Raw genomic sequence first — 22120 nt, 5'->3', positions numbered from 1 at the left:
TCCATTGGTTTGCTCAACCTTTCTTGTGATCTATATATGTTATAAGCAGAAATAATTCCCTGCTTATGGAAACACCTCGGTTTACAACTCTGTCAGTGTGACCCTGTTACTATTGCTGACGACATCCTGGTAACCACCGATGGACGAGAACTTTGCCTATTGGTCCGCCTCGTCTTGCGAGCAGGAGAATGGTTCTCTTCATCCCTCGCCCTTGGTACCAACGTTGTTGCCAACATAATTGACAGAGAAGGTGATGAAAGAAGCGCATGACACCCCTCTCTCTATTCATCCGGGAAGTACCAAGATGTATCTTGACATCCGTCAGAAGTACTGGTGGTCTAAGATGAAGCAAGACATTGCTCGATATATTGAAGAATGTGACGTTTGTCGTCGCGTCAAAGCAGAACATCAAAAACCGGCTGGACTTCTACAACCGCTTCCGATTCCTGAATGGAAGTGGGATAAGATCCAAATGGACTTCGACACTGGCCTTCCCAAGTCTCAGAAAGGTAACGATGCTATCTTTGTCGTCATCGACCAATTCTTGAAGGTTGCTCACTTTCTGCCAGTCAAGGAGACTATCACTGCTAGTCAATTGGCAACCTTGTATATCTCCCGAATTGTGTCACTCCACGGCATTCCGAAGGAGATCAGTTCAGACCGCGGCAGTATTTTCACTTCTAAGTTCTGGGATAGTTTCCAAGAGGCAATGGGAACTCGTATTACCTGGAGCACTGCTTATCATCCCCAATCCCAAGGCCAAGTCGAGCGAGTCAATCAAATTCTTGAAGACATGCTTCGAGCTTGTGTTATTTCTTTCGGCAAGAAGTGGGAAGAATCTCTCCCTTATGCGGAGTTCTCTTATAACAACAGCTATCAAGCCAGCTTGAAGATGGCACCCTTCGAAGTGCTCTATGGACGTAAGTGCCGAACCCCTCTGAATTGGTCAGAAACTGGGGAATGGGCACTCATTGGTCCGGACATTATTCAACAAGCTGAAGAGCAGGTTCGCATTGTCCGGGATAATCTCAAGGCGGCCCAATCCCGCCAGAAGAGCAACTATGACCGGAAACACTGGGGTTCAACTTACCAACCTGGTGAACAAGCTTATCTGCGTGTCACTCCTTTGAGAGGCACTCATCGGTTCGGAGTCAAGGGAAAGTTAGCTCCTCGCTACATTGGTCCCTTCCGTATTCTCGCCCGTCGTGGACTGGTGGCTTATCAATTGGAGTTGCCACCTCAGTTCTCTCATGTCCATGACGTCTTCCATGTGTCGCAACTTCGTCGATGCTTCAAGGATCCGGAACGTGAAGTGGATCCGGAATTGATTGAAATTCAAGATGATCTCACATACAAGGAGCATCCGATCTGCATTCTTGAAGAAGCTGAACGTCGAACCCGCCAGAAGGTTACTAAGTTCCTCAAGGTGCAATGGTCGAATCATACTAAAGAGGAAGCCACTTGGGAACGCGAAGATAACCTCCAGGCTGAATACCCCGATCTTTTCCCTTCTACCTCTTAATTCTCGGGACGAGAATTTCTTTTAGAGGAGGAGAGTTGTAACACCCCGGTGTAATGATGCTACAGTAACCCCTGGGGTTAAGTTAATCTTTTTGCTAAACATGTTCCTGATCATAATTGTCTCCTTTCTCTTTTAAATTCCAGTTGAATTCAAATTCAAATTTTGTCTGAAATTCAAAATGCTCAAACATGAAAACAAAAATGTTCATCATGTGCAGAATAATCCACAACTACTATTGGTGGTGAACCAACATTTTTGCAAAAAGGTTTGAGTGGCCTAAGCTACTTCAAACAGTGGCCTAAGAAATAAATTAAATGCCTTTTTAATTTATGAAAATGGCAAACTATTTCTAAAGCCTCACAATCTTTTTTTGGCAGTGCCTAATAATTCTTTGAGATTATTTTGTCCAATGGCATAATCTTTTGCAAGGTCTTTATTAGCTAAAAGAAAAAGAAAAGAAAATGCAAAAGCTGTTTAAAAAAAAGGAAAAGAAGAGGGGGTGGGAGAGCCCTGGCCTCCCCTTGGGCCTCGGCGACCCACAGCCCCCTGCCCCCCCTGCCCCTGGGCCTAAGGCCGCAGAGACAGGCCCAGCTGGCCGTCGGCCCATCCCAGCCGGCCCACTCCCCCTTTCCTGTCGCTCTCGCCCCTCCTCCTGTTCTTCCGACCGGGCGAGGCAGAGCGCGCCCGTCCCCGCCGGACCCGCCTCGCCGGCATCGCCCGAGCGAGGGGATAAGGCTTGCGCCTCCTCGTCTCCTCGATCCCCGCCTCCACTTGCACCACCCACTCCACCTGCTCTTTCCCCCCCACCCTGTCTCGCTCGCCCGCCTCTCCCGAGCGCGCTCGCCGCCGTTCTCTGTCGTCACCGCGGCCACAACCACCACCTCGCTCCGCCGTCTTGTCGTGAAGCTCCGCCGGGGTCGACTCCGTCGTCTGGTGCCCCCAGGTGGAGCTGGGAAGCACCGCTGACGTCGCACGAGCTCGTCCCCTTAGCCGGCGAGATCCCTCGAATTCCGGCTTCCCCTGCGCTCCTAAACTACCAAGGGACATCGGCGTGCCGCTCGGTGAGCTCTCCTACCTTCTCCCTCTCCTTGCCTACTTGGCGCGCCCCCTAGCTGCTTCCCCACGTGCGCCCGAACGCAGCGCCGCGGAGCTCGTCGCCGGCGAGACTCCGGTGACCTTCTAGTCACGGGCTCAAGCCCGTTGGACTCGCCGCACCACGGGGATCCTCCCCAGCCCTTCCTTTCGTTCCGTAGCACGCTGCTTCGCCTTCGCCATCACACGCCCGAAGGTCGTCGCCGCCTTTTCCGTCGCCGGCGATGCTCCGGTCGTCCCCGACGCCAGTCATCGTCACCATCGAGTGCGCGGTGCCGGGCCGCGCCCTTAGGTCCAAGCCGTAGGTCCGGAGGCCCCCTGTAGCGCGGCTCCGGCCAACTCCGGCGAGGCGCCGCCGTCGCCTTGGTCGCCGGAGCCCTCCCCGGCGCAGCCACCAACATGGATGCGTGGGCCCCATCACCTGAGTCACTGACGCTGGGCCCCACGGGACCCTGTTGACTGGTTTGACCAGTCAACATGCTGACTAGGCTTCTCTGTGACACTGACGTGCGAGCCCCACCACGTAATTAGATTAACTAAACCGGTTTTATAAATAAAACTAATTAGTTAACCTAACCAGTCACTGACTGCTAGGGCCCACGCCCCCTAACTAACCCTGTTAGCTTAGTTAAGCCTCTGTTAGACAGAGAGGCTGACAGGTGGGTCCCACCTGTCAGTTTGACTGGTCAGCAGAGCTGACGCAATGCTGACGTCACTACTGGCGCAATAAACCTTTTCTGCTTTTAAAATAATTCAGAAATTGGTTTAAACTTTGAAAATCCGTAACTTTTAAACCGTAGCTCGGATGAAAATGTTTTCTATATGAAAGTTGCTCAGAAAAATCCAACGAATCCGAATATGCGGTCCGTTCATCTGTCACATGCCCCTAGCATGCTGAACATGGAACTTTCCCCCACCGGTCATCTGTCTGACACAGGTCCGGAACCGGGAACACCTTCCCGGTTGTTTTCCCCCTTCACCTATAACGTCTAGGACCGCGTTAGAGCACGCTTAGCGCTACGTATCGTCATGTCATGCTTAGTGTTACCTCTGTTTGCTATGTATTTACTGTTTCTTCCCCCTCTTCTCTCCGGTAGACCCCGAGGCCGCTGATGCCCCGGTGATCGACTACGTCGTCGACAACGACCCCTCCTTGCCAGATCAACCAGGCAAGCCCCCCCTTTGATCATCCCAATATCGCCCATTCCATTCTCTCATGCTTGCATTAGATTTTGCTATTGTTATTGTTTGCTCCTATTCTAATGCATAGCCTCCTTTTGTAACCTGCTTATTGTTACCTTACCGGCTTATCCTAAACTGCTTAGTATAGGTTGGTTAGTGATCCATCAGTGACCCCCACCTTGTCCTTGTTGCCCCTGCTTCATCATTGAAGACCCGATCAACGGGATCGAAGACCAGGCCCCTGCACCGCACATCACTTTCCCCTTAGTTGCTCGACACTACTGGGTTACTATCGAGTGCCGAGGGTGAGACCTCTACAACACTTCTGATGTTAACCCTGTAGTGTAGCTATTCGGTCGTGGTCATCGAGGGTGATTTCCTCTTTAACCACTTCCGATACGACTCTGTCGTGCAACCCCTCAAGTGTGAACCTCGAGGGTGATTCCTCTACGTTCACCTTGATGATTACATTGAGTGGAACCCACCGAGGGTGATTCCTTGGGTTTTCCTCTTGATGTTTGGACACACGGATACTTGGACTTTACAACTGTTACTTGGAAAGTGATGTGGAGACGGGTTGACCTGGAAGGTGCCCGTGAGATAATTACGAGGCGTGGCCGGGCATTCTTAGCCCTTGCCGCAAGTCCTCGAGACGGGGCAACGGGGTCACCTCTTTTGTGAGTCTCTGCTTGTTACCGCGCGTTCCTAATCCACTACGATTTGGATATTTGATCCGAGGGGCCTCTGGCCTGATAGCACTAACCATCACGTGGGCATAGTATGGGCGTTCTGCGTCGTATGCATCAGCCGAAGCTTAATAGACGTCAGCGACGGAGCGGCGCGCGCCGGGTTGGACTGGTAAGCTCCTGCCTTTTTAGGGAGGTAGCTAGGTCTGCTCACCGGCCGCGTTCGCAACGTGCAGGAGTTTCCGGGGAGATGGCCCATGACCCCTGGGGGCATAGGTTTAGTCCGGCGTGCTGACCTCTCTGTTAAGTCTAGGTCGGGTTGCGGCGTATTGTTTGGCCGAGGCCGGGCATGACCCTGGAAAGTGTGTCCGGCCGGAGTCAATCGAGCGTGGTGGGTAAGTTGGTGCACCCCTGCAGGGAAGAAAACATCTATCGATAGCCTGTCCTACGGTAACGGACACTTGGAGTTGTATCCCGATCGATACAACTAGAACTGGATACTTGTGATGAGAACTGGATGGTGATGAGGATTTGATTGTGATGATAACTGGATAGTATGGCTCTGGGATTGCTTTCTCGCAGGGAGTCGAGAAAGGATCTCTGGCCGAGGTTGATAACACTACTACCACTTTACTTTATGCTACTCTACTCCCTCTTGTTTGCTGCAAGATGGTGGTTTCCAGAAGATGCTAGTCTTCGATAGGCCTAGGCCTTCTCTCTATTCTGGCATTTCTGCAGCCCAGTCCACATATACAACCCCTCTTTGATAATGTTGCATCTGTAGTGTAGATCCTTACTTGCGAGTACTTTGGATGAGTACTCACGGTTGCTTTGTTCCCCTTTTTTTTCCTTCTTTCTTCTTTCTGGTTGTTGCAACCAGATGGTGGAGTCCAGGAGCCAGATGCCACCTTTGACGACGGCTGCTACCCCGAGGGTGCCCACTACCACGTGACGGACGCCGACGACCAAGAGTAGTTAGGAGGCTCCCAGGCAGGAGGCCTTGCCTTTTCGATCGTTGTTGTTTTGTGCTAGCCTTCTTAAGGCAAACTTGTTTAACTCATGTCTGTGCTCAGATATTGTTGCTTCCGCTGACTCGTTTGTATTCAAGCTGATGTATTCGAGCCCTCGAGGCCCCTGGCTTGTAATATAAAGCTTGTATTATTTTAATTTGTGTCTAGAGTTGTGTTGTGATATCTTCCCGTGAGTCCTTGATCTTGATCGTACACATTTGCGTGTATGATTAGTGTACGATTGAATCGAGGGCGTCACACCCGAGTCTAAAGGAAGACGGCAATGCCTTTGATGATCATGACTTCACCGCTTGCGTCAAAGCCATACGTCCGGTGGCCACCCTTATCGGAAATGACACAGACCTCAGCAAGTATGCGTCGGCTTATGACAGTAACAACCGGAAAATCCCAAACGCTCCATATGATCAAATCAGCCTGATCCCTCCAATTCGTAAGCATACTTTTGCCCCTGAAGTGGACCCGACCGGTTTAATGTATGCTGAAGCTGAATTTGAAGCTTTGAGCGGCATTGATTGGGCCTCATCAACTTTCCAGGACAAAATAGCCGACGGAGAAGCGGAGAAGGATAACCCAGAGCCCTCAAGCCCGCCGAAGGAGTGAATCGCCAGGTGTTTGGCCAAAAAACAATGCTTCATCAATTCAGACTCGGGGAGTCTTGTAATAGGGTAGAAATACCCTCCCTATGCCTGTCATGCCTTTGTGCATGTTCTTACCGCTTAATACTTTCCGTAAGCCGCCATGGCTGTATATTTCTTCCTTGGTGTTTTAAATTTTGCTTTCCTTATCATGCGACCCTTTGATAGTCTTTCCGGCTCATACAATGCTCACCCGGCCCACAACAACCTGTGGTGATGAATTTTTAAACCGGCAAGACAAAAAACATCTCATAATGCTTTCCACAAAGTTTCAGGATTATCAAAATACTTTACAGGCTTCTGATTCGGATACGATCAGGAAACCGTTGCAAAGGGGTTAAGCTAAGATTCGGATACGATCATATAGCCCCCAGTGGCTTGGCGATGCCGATCAAGTGGGTATCGACAGCTATGTTCTCTTTGGTTCGAATACGACCTATGTTTGAACATGAAGCCCCCAAGTGACCATAGGATTTGTTTAATGACGCTGATTCGTATACGATCCACGTCAGACCTAAAGGGGTTAAGCTATGATTCAAATATGGTCAAGAAGCCCCCAAGTAGGTTTGGCAAGTATGCCGATCAAGTGGGTATCGACAGCTATGTTCTCTTTGGTTCGGATACGACCTATGTTTGAACAGGAAGCCCCCAAGTGATCATGGCTAGATTCAGATATGATCATAAGCCGGACCAAAGGTAAAGCCGGATTCAGATATGATCCGGTCCCTGTTGGTTGTTTCCACCACCTGTCAAAAAGACATACACACTTTTTTGAGGGTGAAAAAAGGACAGAGGTCCTGCTTTATTACTTTATATAATATATACATTGTCAAAAAATATATACATCTAAAGAGCCGATGGCTTAAGTATAATAAGGCCGAAGATGGGCTATATTCCACTGTCGGCGGGTCTCTTCCTCCGATTTACCTGAGTCTTTGTGCTCTCGAATATCAATGAGGTAGTATGACCCGTTGTGCAGATTCTTGCTGACCACAAAGGGTCCTTCCCAAGGAGGGGATAGCTTGTGCATATCGGACTCATCTTGGATGAGCCGGAGCACTAAATTGTCTTCCTGAAATGTTCTGCTCCTGACCCGGCGGCTGTGATAACGACGAAGGTCTTGTTGGTAAATCGCCGAGCGGGCTATTGCCAAGTCTCGCTCCTCATCTAGCAAGTCAAGTGCCTCTTCTCGAGCCTTTTCATTATCAGCCTCAACGTAAGCCGCCACATGGGGCGAATCATGCCGGATATCACTTGGCGGAACTGCCTTTGCTCCATAAACCATGAAAAAGGTGTATAACCCGTGGATCTGTTAGGCGTAGTGTTGATGCTCCACAGCACAGAGGGCAACTCTTCCACCCAACAACCCGGAGTCCGCTGTAAGGGGACCAAGAGCCGTGGTTTGATACCTCTTAAAATCTCCTGATTAGCTCTTTCTGCTTGACCATTGGATTGAGGATGAGCAACAGCCGAAACATCAAGCCGGATATGTTCCCGTTGACAGAACTCTTCCATGGCACCCTTGGAGAGATTAGTGCCATTATCAGTTATGATGCTATGTGGAAAACCAAAATGAAAGATCACCTTTTTGATGAACTGAACTGCTGTGGCCGCATCACACTGACTGACCGGCTCTGCCTCAATCCACTTTGTAAATTTATCCATTGCCACCAGGAGGTGTGTCTTTTTATCCTTAGACCTTTTAAAAGGTCCCACCATGTCAAGCCCCCATACTGCAAACGACCAAGTAATTGGAATCATCCTCAATTCCTGAGCCGGCACATGAGCTCGTCGTGAGAATTTTTTGACATCCGTCACATTTTCTAACAAGATCTTCTTCATCTGCATGAGCCGTCAGCCAATAAAAACCATGACGGAAAGCCTTGGCCACCAGAGATTTTGAACCAGCATGATGACCACAATCTCCTTCATGGATTTCTCGAAGTATCTCTTGACCCTCTGCAGGAGACACACAACGCTGGAACGCCCTTGTGACACTGAGATGATGTAACTCGCCGTTAACAATTGTCATGGATTTGGACCGCCTGACAATTTGTCTCGCCAAGGTCTCATCCTCAGGCAGCTCTCCCCGAGTCATATAAGCCAAATATGGGAATGTCCAATCCGGGATGATGTGAAGTGCAGCCACCAACTGTGCCTCCGGGTCTGGCACTGCAAGATCTTCCTCTGTAGGTACCTTGACAAAAGGATTATGTAGAACGTCAAGAAAGGTATTAGGCGGCACCGGCTTGCGCTAAGAGCCCAACCGGCTTAAAGCATCAGCCGCCTCATTCTTCCTTCTGTCAATATGCTCCACCTGATACCCTTTGAAGTACCCAGCTACGACATCGACTTCACGGCGATAAGCCGCCATAAGGGGATCCTTAGAATCCCATGTGCCTGAGACCTGTTGAGCCACGAGGTCTGAGTCACCCAAGCACCTTACCCAGCTTAAATTCATCTCCTTAGCCATCCGGAGACCATGGAGCAAGGCCTCGTACTCAGCTGCATTGTTAGTACAAGGAAACATGAGCCGGAGCACATAACGAAATTTATCACCTTGAGGGGAAGTTAAGACAACTCTAGCCCCTGATCCTTCTAACTGCCTGGATCCATCAAAGTGAATAGTCCAATACGTATTGTTCGGCTTCTCCTCAGGTGCCTGCAACTCTGTCCGATCATTGATAAAATCCACCAAGGCCTGAGACTTGATGGCAGTACAGGGCATATACTTCAGACCATAAGGCCCAAGCTCAATGGCCCACTTGGCAATTCGTCCTCTGGCTTCCCTGTTCTGAATGATATCTCCCAAAGGGGCTGAACTTACCACCGTTATAGGATGACTTTGAAAGTACTGCTTCAGCTTCCGGTTTACCATGAACACACCATAAACTAGCTTCTGCCAATGTGCATACCTTTGTTTAGACTCAATGAGCACCTCGCTGATGTAGTAAACCGGCCGTTGAACTGGATGCTCCTTGCCTGCCTCCTTACGCTCCACCACGATGGCTACACTGACGGCCCGTGAGTTAGCAGCCACATATAACAATAGCGGCTCTCCATCAATGGGAGCTGCAAAAACCGACAGCTCAGACAACTGTCTCTTTAAATCCTCAAAGGCAGTGTTAGCAGCATCGCTCCAGAAAAAAGTGTCGGTTTTCTTCATCATCTGATATAGTGGTAAGGCCTTCTCCCCTAACCGGCTTATGAACCGGCTTAAAGCGGCAACACGTCCCGCCAGGCGCTGAACATCATTGATACATGCCGGCTTAGCCAGAGAGGTTATCGCCGTGATCTTCTCCGGATTAGCTTCAATGCCTCTATTCGACACCAGAAAACCCAAAAGCTTGCCTGTAGGTACACCAAACACACACTTAGCCGGGTTAAGCATCATCTTGTAAACTCGGAGATTGTCAAAGGTCTCTCTCAAGTCGGATATTAAGGTTTCCTTTTCTCTGTACTTCACCACAATGTCATCCACATAAGCATGAACATTGCGCCCAATTTGATCATGCAAACAGTTCTGCACACATCGCTGATAAGTTGCCTGGGCACTCTTGAGCCCAAACGGCATATATACATAAAAGAAGGCCCCAAACGGAGTGATGAAAGCTTTCTTCTCCTGGTCCTTAACTGCCATCTTGATCTGATGATAGCCAGAGTAAGCATCCAAAAAGCTCAAACATTCACAACCCGCCGTAGCATCAATGATTTGATCAATATGGGGGAGAGCAAAGGAATCAGCCGGGCAAGCCTTATTTAAGTCCGTGTAATCCACACACATCCGCCAAGTGCCGTTCTTCTTGATCACCAGCACCGGGTTAGCCAACCATTCCGGATGAAAAACCTCAATAATAAACCCGGCTGCCAAGAGGCCACCTCTTCCCCAATAGCTTTCCGTCTCTCTTTGTTGAATCGTCGGAGAAACTGCCTGACCGGCTTATACTTTGGATCAATATTGAGAGTGTGCTCAGCGAGTTCCCTCGGTACACCCGGCATGTCAGAAGGCTTCCATGCAAAGATGTCCCAGTTCTCACGGATGAACTCGATGAGCGCGCTTTCCTATTTAGGATCCAAATTAGCGCTGATACTAAACTGCTTAGAGGCGTCTCCCGGGGTGAAGTCAACCAGTTTTGTCTCAGCAGCCGATTTAAATTTCAACGCCGGGTCATGCTCAGTAGTTCGTTTCTTAAGGGAGGTCATATCCGCCGGGTCAATATTGTCTTGATAGAATTTGAGCTCCTCCGCGGCACAGGCCGTCTCAGCGTAAGCCGCGTCGCCTTCTTCACATTCCAAGGCCACCTTCCGACTCCCATGCACAGTGATGGTGCCCTTGTAACCCGGCATCTTGAGCTGTAAGTAAACGTAACACGGCCGTGCCATGAACTTAGCATAAGCCGGTCGCCCAAACAGAGCGTGATATGGACTCCTGATTTTGACCACCTCAAATGTCAACTTCTCAGCCCTGGAATCATACTCATCTCCAAAGGCCACCTCCAACTCAATCTTACCAACTGGGTAAGCCGACTTGCCTGGAACCACCCCGTGGAAAACAGTGTTGGATGTTCTCAGATTCTTCTCAGTCAACCCCATACGCTGGAAGGTCTCATAATAGAGTATATCCACCAACCCGGGGTGCTACCACCAAGGCTAACTGACCCGGATTATCGACGCGTGGAGGGTGATCCTCTCTGCTCCAAATGATGGGTTGTTCTGACCATCTCAAATAACGAGGAACTGCCGGCTAAACCAAATTTACTGCCCTCTTATGAATCTTCTGGTCACGTTTGCATAAGCTGGTGGTAAACACATGGTACTGCCCACCGCTCAACTGTTTTGGTTGGCTCTGGTAACCCGACTGCTGCTGCTGCTGTCCTCCCTGACCAGATTGCTGCTGATTATTTCCACCCGGCTATCCCTAGAAACCGGAATTTGAACCGCCGCCCGGGCCATGAAAGCCGCCGGCCCATGAACCACCACCAGAACCATGACCACCATCAAAGATATTGGAGTTTTTAAACGCCTTCATGATCGCACAATTTTTCCACAGGTGTGTAGTGGGGTGCTCCCGGGTGCCGTGTTTCGGACAGGGCTCGTTGAGTAGCTGCTCAAGAGATGGACCTGACCCGCCGGTTCGAGGCCACTTACCCTTACGTCTTTGATTGTTACCCTGTGTACTAGCGTTAGCCACAAGCTCCGGGTTGCCGTCCGCCTTACGCTTATTGCCGCTTTGATTCCCCGGGTTGTGCTATTGACCCTTTCCATTACCGTTCCTTTTACCCTTCCCTGTTTTCACATCGTCAGATGAGGGGTCCTTGGTATTATCAGAATCGGCATATTTGACTAAAGCCGCCATCAACGTCCCCATATCGGTGCAGTCACGCTTAAGGAGGCCCAATTTCTGCCTTAGTGGTTCAAAGTTGCAATTCTTCTCCAACATGAGGGTTGCAGAGCCGGCATCCATCTTATTAGATGAGTGAATTATCTCCTTGACTCGGCGTACCCAATGGGTGGTGGATTCACCCTCTCCCTTCTTACAACTCGTCAAGTCCATGATCGACATAGATTGCTTACAGGTATCCTTGAAGTTCTGGATGAAACGTGCCTTTAACTCCTCCCATGAACCAATGGAATTAGGTGTTAAACCTTTTAGCCAAGACCGGGCCGTTCCATCTAACATCATGGTGAAGTATTTATCCATTGCCGCGTCACTGACCTCCAACAGCTCCATGGCCATCTCATAACTCTCAATCCACGCTCCAGGCTGTAAGTCGGCCGTGTAATTTGGCACCTTTCGAGGTCCCTTGAAGTCCTTAGGCAGGCGCACGTTGCGCAAATCCGGTATCAAACAAGAAACTCCACTAATTCTGGTGGCTACTCCTATCTCAATAGAAGTCGTTGGATACTCTGGGATATCCTGATGAGCCGCCAGTTGAGCCGCCTATTGAGCCGCCAGTTGAGCCGCCCGCTCGTTCTCCTGACGTACTCGGCCTTGCACCGGGTTATAGCCACCATGCTGGTTATGGCGTTGGGCGTTGCTCGATAAAGCTTCAGACTCCATGTGCCTGCTGTAACTTGGGCTCTGGTTCTGATGAGGCGGTGCTAACCAAGGCGGAGGGGATGAGTGAATCCTATCCCGGCTGTAAGAATAGGTCTCCTGCTGAGCCAGGGCCGTCTGGACAAGTTCCCTGATCCTCCGTGTCTCCACTGCTGTTGGATCATCACCGTCCACTGGAAGAGCCGCCAGGCGCGTTGACGCCGCGATTAAATTCTCCATGGGGTTGGAAAAGTGACCCTCCGGTACCGGCACATAACGCGGCGGCCATGCTCATATGAGGAGGTGGCATCTCCCGACGCTGAGCCGGTCCTCCCGCTCCGGATGTCATAAACTGATTAGCATCGGGCGGGTTACTTGGGCCGGCTCCGGGTGTAGCAAAAAGAACCCTAGGATCATAATTCGGAGGCAACCAAGATTGGGTCTTCTGGTGTCTCCTCCTCATTACCTCATTGGACGCGTTTAAACTCATCGTGAGCTGGTAAGCCTCTGACTGCAACCGCTGTGCCCGGGCGTCAAGAGCCGCCTGCTCCGTAGCTAGTCTAGTATCTTCAGCTGCTAAGGCCTCCTTGGCCTGAGCTATCTCCTCATATACCCATTCTACCTCCGCGTCATGCTCATCTTTGTTTGCAGGGATGACCGTGGCGGTTAACAGGGTCGTAAGCTTGTCCATGAGGTCTATCAGCACTTGAGCCGGCGGGCGCACATGGCCTCCTGCCCCGGCTGTTCCTAACCCGGAAGTAATTCCAGCCGCGGCTGTAGAGTTTTGTCCGGGTTGAGTCCCAGCCATAAAGACTCCTGCCCAATTTGGTGACTCACAGAGGTCCGGAATACTAAGGCCATCGGAACAGCCCCCGAGCGCACCGTCCTGAACTTGATACAAAGAATCTGTTGAACCGGCGGACGAATCACCGTCAGAGTGGACGGCCGTCTCACCACCATCTTCAGGACCTTCAGAAAGTTCTTCTCCGTGGACGTAGCCCAGAAAGACACGCTTCATGCCGGTTTGAACTCGGGCGGGATACGCACGCTGAGCCGTCTCGACGAGGTCGGTGCAGTTGTCCGGCTCAGGCCCCGGCTCACCAATCCGGCCGATGAAGACGTGGATCCCTCCGAAGGGGACCCGGTACCCGTACTCAATTGAGCCGGCGTCGGGGCCCCAGCCTTCGCCGCTGATGTAGATCTTGCCGCGACGACGTTTGGTCATCCGGCCAACTGCGTATCCCTTGAGCCCTTCGAAGTTGCCCTTCAAGAACTCAAATCCACCGTGCGCTGGCCCCACGGTGGGCGCCAACTGTCGTGGAATTGTCACGTCAGATGTCCTCGTGAAAGGACTTAGTTGTGGAGCCATCGCAGCTAGGAAGCTTGAAGGGGTTAATCGAGACAAAGGACACGAGGGGTTTTATACTAGTTCGGCCCCTTACGGTGAAGGTAAGGCCTACGTCTAGTTGGGTTGGTATTGATGTTTCGATGATCAGGGAGCGAGATATGCTATGCCTGGCTCTCGATGAGTTGTTTCTTGCCCTAAGTCGCCCGTAGGTCGTCCCCTTATATACACGGGTTGACGCCCTGCGGCTTACAGAGTCCCGACCGGCTAATACACAATGTCCGGCTTGGTGACTAGTTAAGTCTACCTTATGATACAAGTATACTACTATGGTGGTTTACAACAATGGGCCTTAAGTCACCTGCGGGCCTTAAGCGCTCTATGAACCGCCATCTTCATACTTTGGTCTTGGGCTTCTCTCTGGTGAATCCTCTTTGCGTAACCCGGCCCCTCCTGGGCGGCTTACACAAATAGTTATATCCCCAACAGGTCCAGATCTGAATAAACCTTATGTTCAAGTTGTTAAACAGCAAGTTAAGATGCACCAAGAGGATCTACACAAATTCTAGTCAGGTTACATATAAAGTTCATTTAGTTCAGAGCTACGGCCTAGAAGATATGAGCAAAACAAATTAGCCATGGCATTGATGCAAAATGCATACAAATATCAAGCAAACACCTCAAAACATGGATGGAACATGATATTATGAAACTACATGCAAAATCAAGCAAGTTTCATATAGAGCACACTCAAAACGGAGCAACGGTTCAACACAAACACACTACAAGTTTAAAGGACAAGCTGTTCAAAACAGCAAGTAGGCATATTGCAAGCACCAAAACAACATGCTACAGTCCCATAATATGAGAACAAAAGGCATGGACATGATTTATAGGTAAAGCATAATAAAACATAAACACTGAGCTACCTCCAGAAATCACTAGAACATGCTCCAAAACACATGGCAAGATTGCAAACAATAACAGTTTCAGACTTTGCAGAAATAACATCAAGTTGCAATGTTTAGAGCTATGAAACAACATGCTACAGGAACTTATTATGGAAAACAAAGGCATGGCATGATTCTACTAAATGCATAGAACAAAAGTCCTTTACTGACCATGAGGCAAAAAGGATCTGAATATATGATGGCACCCATGTAAACATGGCAAATGATATGACAGATTCATACATGGCAGGAACAATGATAAGTAGGCATGTTGGTGAGCTTGTAACACTCACCACAGAGCAATACATGGCATGAAAAGGTGACTAACAGTAAGAAGACATGTTTATGAAGTTGAGGATGGCAAGAGCAAGTTCATAGGGTACATGGATCACTAGCAAATCACATGGCAAAACTGAACTTAATGTTAACACGCTGACAGCAATATTATTTAGCAACTTTGGAGCAAGATATAAACAATCTACAGCAAGACATAAATGCAACCAGGGGCATGGATGGATAGAGCATGACATTTATAACAAAATATCCTCAGTGAACATCTCCAGGTAATGCATAGGATGACTTGTAGCAGCAGGTTTACATAGCAACAAAATATAACAGAATCAGCCTAGCAAAACAGCAACAACAAGTACCCTACTTAACAAGCTTGACGCACTCAGTACAAGACTCACAAAAATACATGGATTGCACCTCTATAAAGATGGCATGACATAGCTCAAACACATGTAGACATCAAGCAGAATAGTATGCAACAAGTTATGATGCGTTGAACAGGGGCATAAAATGTCAAAATATCAGGGACTTCGAGGAATTTCGGGGTCAACCTTCGAAAATGGATCTGGATCTGGGCACTGATCCCGAGGCGACGGCGCGAGCTCGCCGGTGTAGGATCTCGCCGGACTTGCCGGAGAGGGAGGGGACGCCCTGGAGCAGGAGAGGCGCCGGAGCACCACCAGAGAGGAAGGAGCGGGCGTCGGGCGACGGACGCGCGGGGCGGCGCGCCGAGGTGCACCGGCCGGCGAGGTTGCCGCGCAGCGGTGGTCGGTGGTCGGTGGGGGCGCGGGCGGCCCGGCGGCGGAGGGAGAGGCGCGGGTGCGGGCGCAGGCGGTGCGCAGGCTCGCGCGGGCCCGTGATGGGCCTGGCGGGCCGCGGCGGGGCGCGGGCGGCGGAGGAGAGAGAGAGCGCGGGCGAGGGTGACGTGTCGCGCTGTGATTCGTCCAGGGACGGCGGCGGACATGTCCGGCGCCAGGCGGACGTGACCGGTGCGCGGAGGAAGAAGGGGGCTAGGGTTTGGGGTCTATTTCATCCGAGATTTTGGACGGGGAGGGCATATTTATAGATTCTGGGAGCTAGGAGAGTCCAAATGAGGAACGGTTTTCGGCCACGCGATCGTCATCGAACGGCGGAGAGCATGGATGGGGTTAGGATGGGTTTTGGGCCAGTTTGGAGGGGTGTTGGGCTGCAACAAAAGAGGGCTTTACGGTTCCCCGGTTAACCGTTGGAGTATCAAACAACCTCCAAATGGAACGAAACTTGATAGACGGTCTACCGGTTCTATACCAAGGCCGCTTGGAAAACCTCGGGCCATTCCGAGAAAGTTTAACACCCGCACACGAAAAGAGGCAAAATGGGGACACCGGAGGACATAGGAGTGTCGGATTGCAAAACGGACAACGGGGAAAATGCTCGGATGCAAGTTTTGAAAAACATGTAGATGAAATGCAAATGATGACATGGCAAAATGCAACACGCAAGCAAATGACATGGCAATGACGGCGAATAACTGGCGGACACCTGGCGCATCGAATCCGGGGCGTTACAACACTCCTCCACTAACAAGAGATATCGTCCCGAGATCTTAGGACCGAGACGGAAGGGAAAAGGGATGAGTGAAACAAGAACTCAAGAGAAGAAGCAAAGAATCGAGAGCACTCGAGAAGAAGAGAGGAACGACGAGAATGATGAGAATCGAAAGCTCATGGAATCAGATAGATTATGAAACCACTCCGGTTAGAACGAGATAATAAACGAGTAAGACTGAAAGGATTTAGGCAGCACTTCGGCTGAAACATGGATGAATAGAACACGAGCTTCAGAGGATGGAATGATACTTGATGAAATCTTGAAGAATGACTTAAATCATGAAGAACCACCATGAAGAACTCCGGTGACAAAAGGATGATGAGATAGAAATGAAGGATGAAAGAATAAGATGAGCCTTGTGATGATTTAGATGGGGTTTCTGACGAGATGACTGAGGAAATTTGAACTCCGGAAAGAAAAGCTGAAAACACTTAGAACTATAATTTATTCCTCAAGGACAAACTCCGAAGGCAGGTATTACTCACTTTGATGAAATAAGAATAAGATTTATTGTATGCTTATCCTTCATCAAATTAAATTGATTACAAGCAATGGATTTTGCATATTACTTATTCCTCTTGAAAAAAGGATATAGAAGTGACATATCGCAAACTTGAGAAGGTCTTCATGAACCACCGGTAGGATTGAAAGAACGAATGGATTAAAATGATAATCAAGGAAAAAGAATCTTGAATGAACCACCGTAAGAATTCGAAAATGACTGACGAAAGAGAATGAATCACCGGGAGAATTAGAAGAACAAATAAGCTAGAGGGGATTTAGATGCAAAAGAACAAAGAGACAACGAGCTGATAAGGAATACTTGACAGATGCTCCGGGATAAATTAGAGAACGATAGCTGGAATGATGGCCTTCAGTGAAAAGAAACATAAATCAACTCCTGAAATACTCTGGATGGTTGAGAAAAAGGAATTTCTGACAAATGGAATAATTCGAGAGGGTAACACGAAGCTAGAACCACGAAACTTCGAGAGAACGGGCAAGATTTAGAGGAAAAAACTCTTCTTCAATCTTCAAATGACGACGAGAACCAGCACCAAAATTACTGAGATACTCCGGGAGAATGAAAACCAAAAAGGTTGAGCCAACAATGAAAAAGATTTGAAATCGATTTTGGAAAGGCATCTGACTGATGAAATCCATACTTACGTCAAACTCGAAAAGAATTAGGAATGGCTCCGGAATAATTAGAAGAGTCAGGTAAGATCCTGGGGAAAAACCTGTGGGTTAGGGCCCACTGAGAAAAACACTGTTGGAAAGGGATGTTGAACAGATAGGTGAAGCACCGGAACAATTGAAATATTTGAATGAGGTGACAACCTCGAATTAATTCGAACACAGGCGAATCTCCTGTGATGTCTTGCACACTCCGGAAGGATAAACCGGTGAGAGGCGAACGAGCAGGGAAAACACTTGATTGAAGGAAAAGAATATGATCAACCCGAAAAACTTGAATTGAGTCCACCGGAGAAGAAAAAGAGATGAAGAATGTCAAACAAAATGAGAATTCACTGGTTGAAATAATTGAGGGAAGACTGAAGAGGCTCCGTACGAATGAAATTGATGCTCATAACAGACTCAGGCTCCGGGAAGAAGAGGGTGGGAGGGCGGGAAAAACAAAGGCAACTTGGAAGGGAGAACCAACGAATATCTTGAAGAGAAAGCACCAGTTCAAATAATTGAGGAAAGAAAGCAAAGACTTCGCACGAGTAGGATGGATACTCGATTACGGACTCCGGCTCCAAGAAGAAAAAGGGGTGGGTGGGTGGGAAAAGAAAACATCTGAGGATTGAACTCGCAAAGATGACGAGGCTCGAGTCAACTTGATGAGAAATGCACCGGATAGAAGAGCTGAGACCCAACGATCGGAAAACCAACTGCGTGATCCTAAACAAAAATTTGAAGGGGAAGAGGAGTAATTCAAAACACCTACGTCAAGATTCCTCACCAGAGTGACGAAGAGGCTAAGGAGTAAAAAGAATTCCTACTCTCCGATATAACTAGACTCCAAAAAACAGTTTTCTTCTAGACTCGAGAACGGCCAAACTACACGATCAATCAAGGGGGCTCCTATGGTCGGTCGAGGCTCTGATACCAACTTGTCACGCCCAATATGCGATACTATCCTAAAGAGACTCGAAGGTCCCACCAAGGATAGAACCGCATATTGAAACGCTTTTGCAAGGTGGATATCATTACATCAACATTACATAATAGATGGGGATACATACAAAAGGCATCCAATGCCACACGAATACAACATCATCTTACATAAGAGCACCATCCGAATATGGATGAAACACAAACAGAAACTCAAACGACATCCACCCTGCTAGCCCAGGCTGCCGACCTGGAACCTATCCCCTGATCGAAGAAGAAGAAGAAGAAGAACTCCAAAACACACAAACATCGCTCTCGCGTCATGATCGTCGCATAACCTGTACCTGCAACTGTTGTTGTAGTAATCTGTGAGCCACGAGGACTCAACAATCCCATTACCATGGGTATCAAGACTAGCAAAGCTTAATGGGGTAAGGAAGGGGTAAAGTGGTGAGGTTGCAACAACGATTAAGCATATATGGTGGCTAACATAAGCAGATAAGAGCGAGAAGAGAAGCAAATGAACGGTCATGAAGCTAGCAATGATCAAGAGGTGATCCTGAACTCCTACTTACGTCAAACATAACCCAATCCGTACTCCGCCGAGGAGAGACCATCACGGCTACACACGCGGTTGATGCATTTTAATTCAGATCTGGTGTCAAATTATCTACAACCGGACATTAACAAATTCTCATCTGCCGCATAACCACGGGCACGACTTTTGAAAGTTTAAACCCTGTAGGGGTGTCCCAACTTAGCCCATGATAAGCTCTCGCGATCAACGAAGGATATACCTTCTCCCAGGAAGACCCGATCAGACTCGGAATCCCGGTTTACAAGACATTTCGACAATGGTAAAACAAGACCAGCAAAGCCGCCCGATGCGCCGACAATCCCGATAGGAGTTGCACATATCTCGTTCTCAGGGCAACACCGGATGAGACATCCTACGAGTAAAACCAGACCTCGAGTTTCCCCGAGGGGGCCCCGCAGTCTACTCGGTTCGGACCAACACTTAGACAAGCATTGGCCCGGGGGGGCTAAAATAAAGATGACCCTCGGGTTGGCCGACCCAAGGGAAAGGTATAGGTGGTGGTGAGACAAATGGTAAAACCAAGGTTGGGCCTTACTGGAGGAGTTTTATTCAAAGCAAACTGTCAAGGGGGTCCCATAAATCACCCAACCGCGTAAGGAACGCAAAATCCGAGAACGTAACACCGGTATGATGGAAACTAGGGCGGCAAGAGTGGAACAAAACACCAGGCATAAGGCCGAGTCTTCCACCCTTTACAAAGTATATAGATGCATTAATTAAATAAGAGATATTGTGATATGCCAACATAATCCTGTCCACCATGGAGCAATCTTCAACTTCACCTGCAACTAACAACGCTATAAGAGGGGCTAAGAAAAGCGGTAACATAGCCAAACAACGGTTTTCTAGGGAAGGTGAAAAAGGTTAGAGGCTGACATGGCAATTGGGAGGCTTGAAGAACAAGTGATAGGTAGTGCAGCAAAGCGATAGAACGAAGCAACTAGCATAGCAATGATAGTAGTGATATCCAAGGTGATGGTCATCTTGCCTGAAATCCCGCAAGGAAGAAGAACGAGTCCATGAAGAAGTTGAACGGATGAAGCCGAACCAAGCGTAGACGAACGAATCCTCACGATCGCAATGAAATGGGAACTATCGAGAAGAAGCACACAGCATGGTAAACACACCACACAAAGACAAGACATGATGCACAACAAGCATGATGCATGACAAAGCTACATGAAGCTACTCATGGCAAGAGATGATGCATACAAGAGCAACACATTAAAGCAAGTTTAAATGAGGCCGGAAACAACATATAACAATTCTGGTAAGTCCTCATATGCAAATTTCGAAATTGGTCGAGATCTGAATAAACCTTATGTTCAAGCTGTTAAACAGCAAGTTAAGATGCACCAAGAGGATCTACACGAAATTCTAGTCAGGTTACATATAAAGTTCATTTAGTTTTGAGTTACGGCCTAGAAGATATGAGCAAAACAAGTTAACCATGGCATTGATGCAAAATGCATACAAACATCAAGAAAACACCTCAAAACATTGATGCAACATGATATTATGAAACTACATGTAAAATCAAGCAAGTTTCATATAGAGCACACTCAAAACGGAGCAATGGTTCAACACAAACACACTATACAAGTTTAAAGGACAAGCTGTTCAAAACAGCAAGTAGGCATATTGCAAGCACCAAAACAACATGCTACAGTCCCATAATATGAGAACAAAAGGCATGGACATGATTTATAGGTAAAGCATAATAAAACATAAACACTGAGCTACCTCTAGAAATCACTAGAACATGCTCCAAAACACATGGCAAGATTGCAAACAATAACAGTTTCAGACTTTGCAGAAATAACATCAGGTTGCAATGTTTAGAGCTATCAAACAACATGCTACAGGAACTTATTATGGAAAAAAGGCATGGAATGACACTACTAAATGCATAGAACAAAAGTCCTTTACTGACCATGAGCCAAAAAGGACCAGAAGATATGATGGCACCCATGTAAACATGGCAAATGATATGACAGATTCATACATGGCAGGAACAATGATAAGTAGGCATGTTGGTGAGCTTGTACCACTTACCACAGAGCAATACATGGCATGAAAAGGTGACTAACAGTAATAAGACATGTTTATGAACCTACGAATGGCAAGAGCAAGTTCATAGGGTACATGGATCACTAGCAAAGCACATGGCAAAACTGAACTTAATGTTAACAGGCTGACAACAATATTATTTAGCAACTTTGGAGCAAGATATAAACAATCTACAGCAAGCCATAAATGCAACCAGGGGCATGGATGGATAGAGCATGACATTTATAACAAAACATCCTTAGTGATCATCTCCATATAATGCATAGGATGACTTGTAGCAGCAGGTTTACATAGCAACAAAATATAACAGAATCAATCTAGCAAAACAGCAACAACAAGTACCCTACTTAACAAGCTTGATGCACTCAGTACAAGACTCACAAAAATACATGGATTGCACCTATGTAAAGATGGCATGACATATCTCAAAACACATGTAGACATCAAGCTCATAAGATGCACACATCAAATGCAACAAAAATGACAAATCACCAAGTTATAACAGTTTCAGCAGATTAACATCATATAGCACTCTTGCAACGATGATTAGGGCATGAAGATGATCTCAAATGAACATGGCACAATGGAATGAAATGAAGATCATCTCACAACGAACATTTAGATATATTACATGCACCAAACGGAGCAGTATGCAACATGTTATGATGCGTTGAACAAGGGCATAAAATGTCAAAATATCAGGGACTTGAGGAATTTCGGGGTCAACCTTCGAAAACGGATCTGGATCTGGGCACGGATCCCGAGGCGGCGGCGCGAGCTTGCCGGAGTAGGATCTCACCGGACTTGCCGGAGAGGGAGGGGATGCGCTGGAGCAGGAGAGGTGCCGGAGCACCACCAGAGAGGAAGGAGCGGGCGCCGGGCGACGGACGCATGGGGCGGCGCGCCGAGGTGGCCGCGCAGCGGCGGTCGGCGGGGGCGCGGGCGGCCTGACGGCGGAGGAAGAGGCGCG

This window comes from Triticum dicoccoides, chromosome 3B, assembly GCF_002162155.2.
Source record: "Triticum dicoccoides isolate Atlit2015 ecotype Zavitan chromosome 3B, WEW_v2.0, whole genome shotgun sequence".
Taxonomy (NCBI): Eukaryota; Viridiplantae; Streptophyta; class Magnoliopsida; order Poales; family Poaceae; genus Triticum; species Triticum dicoccoides.
This window is presented reverse-complemented; position numbering follows the sequence as displayed.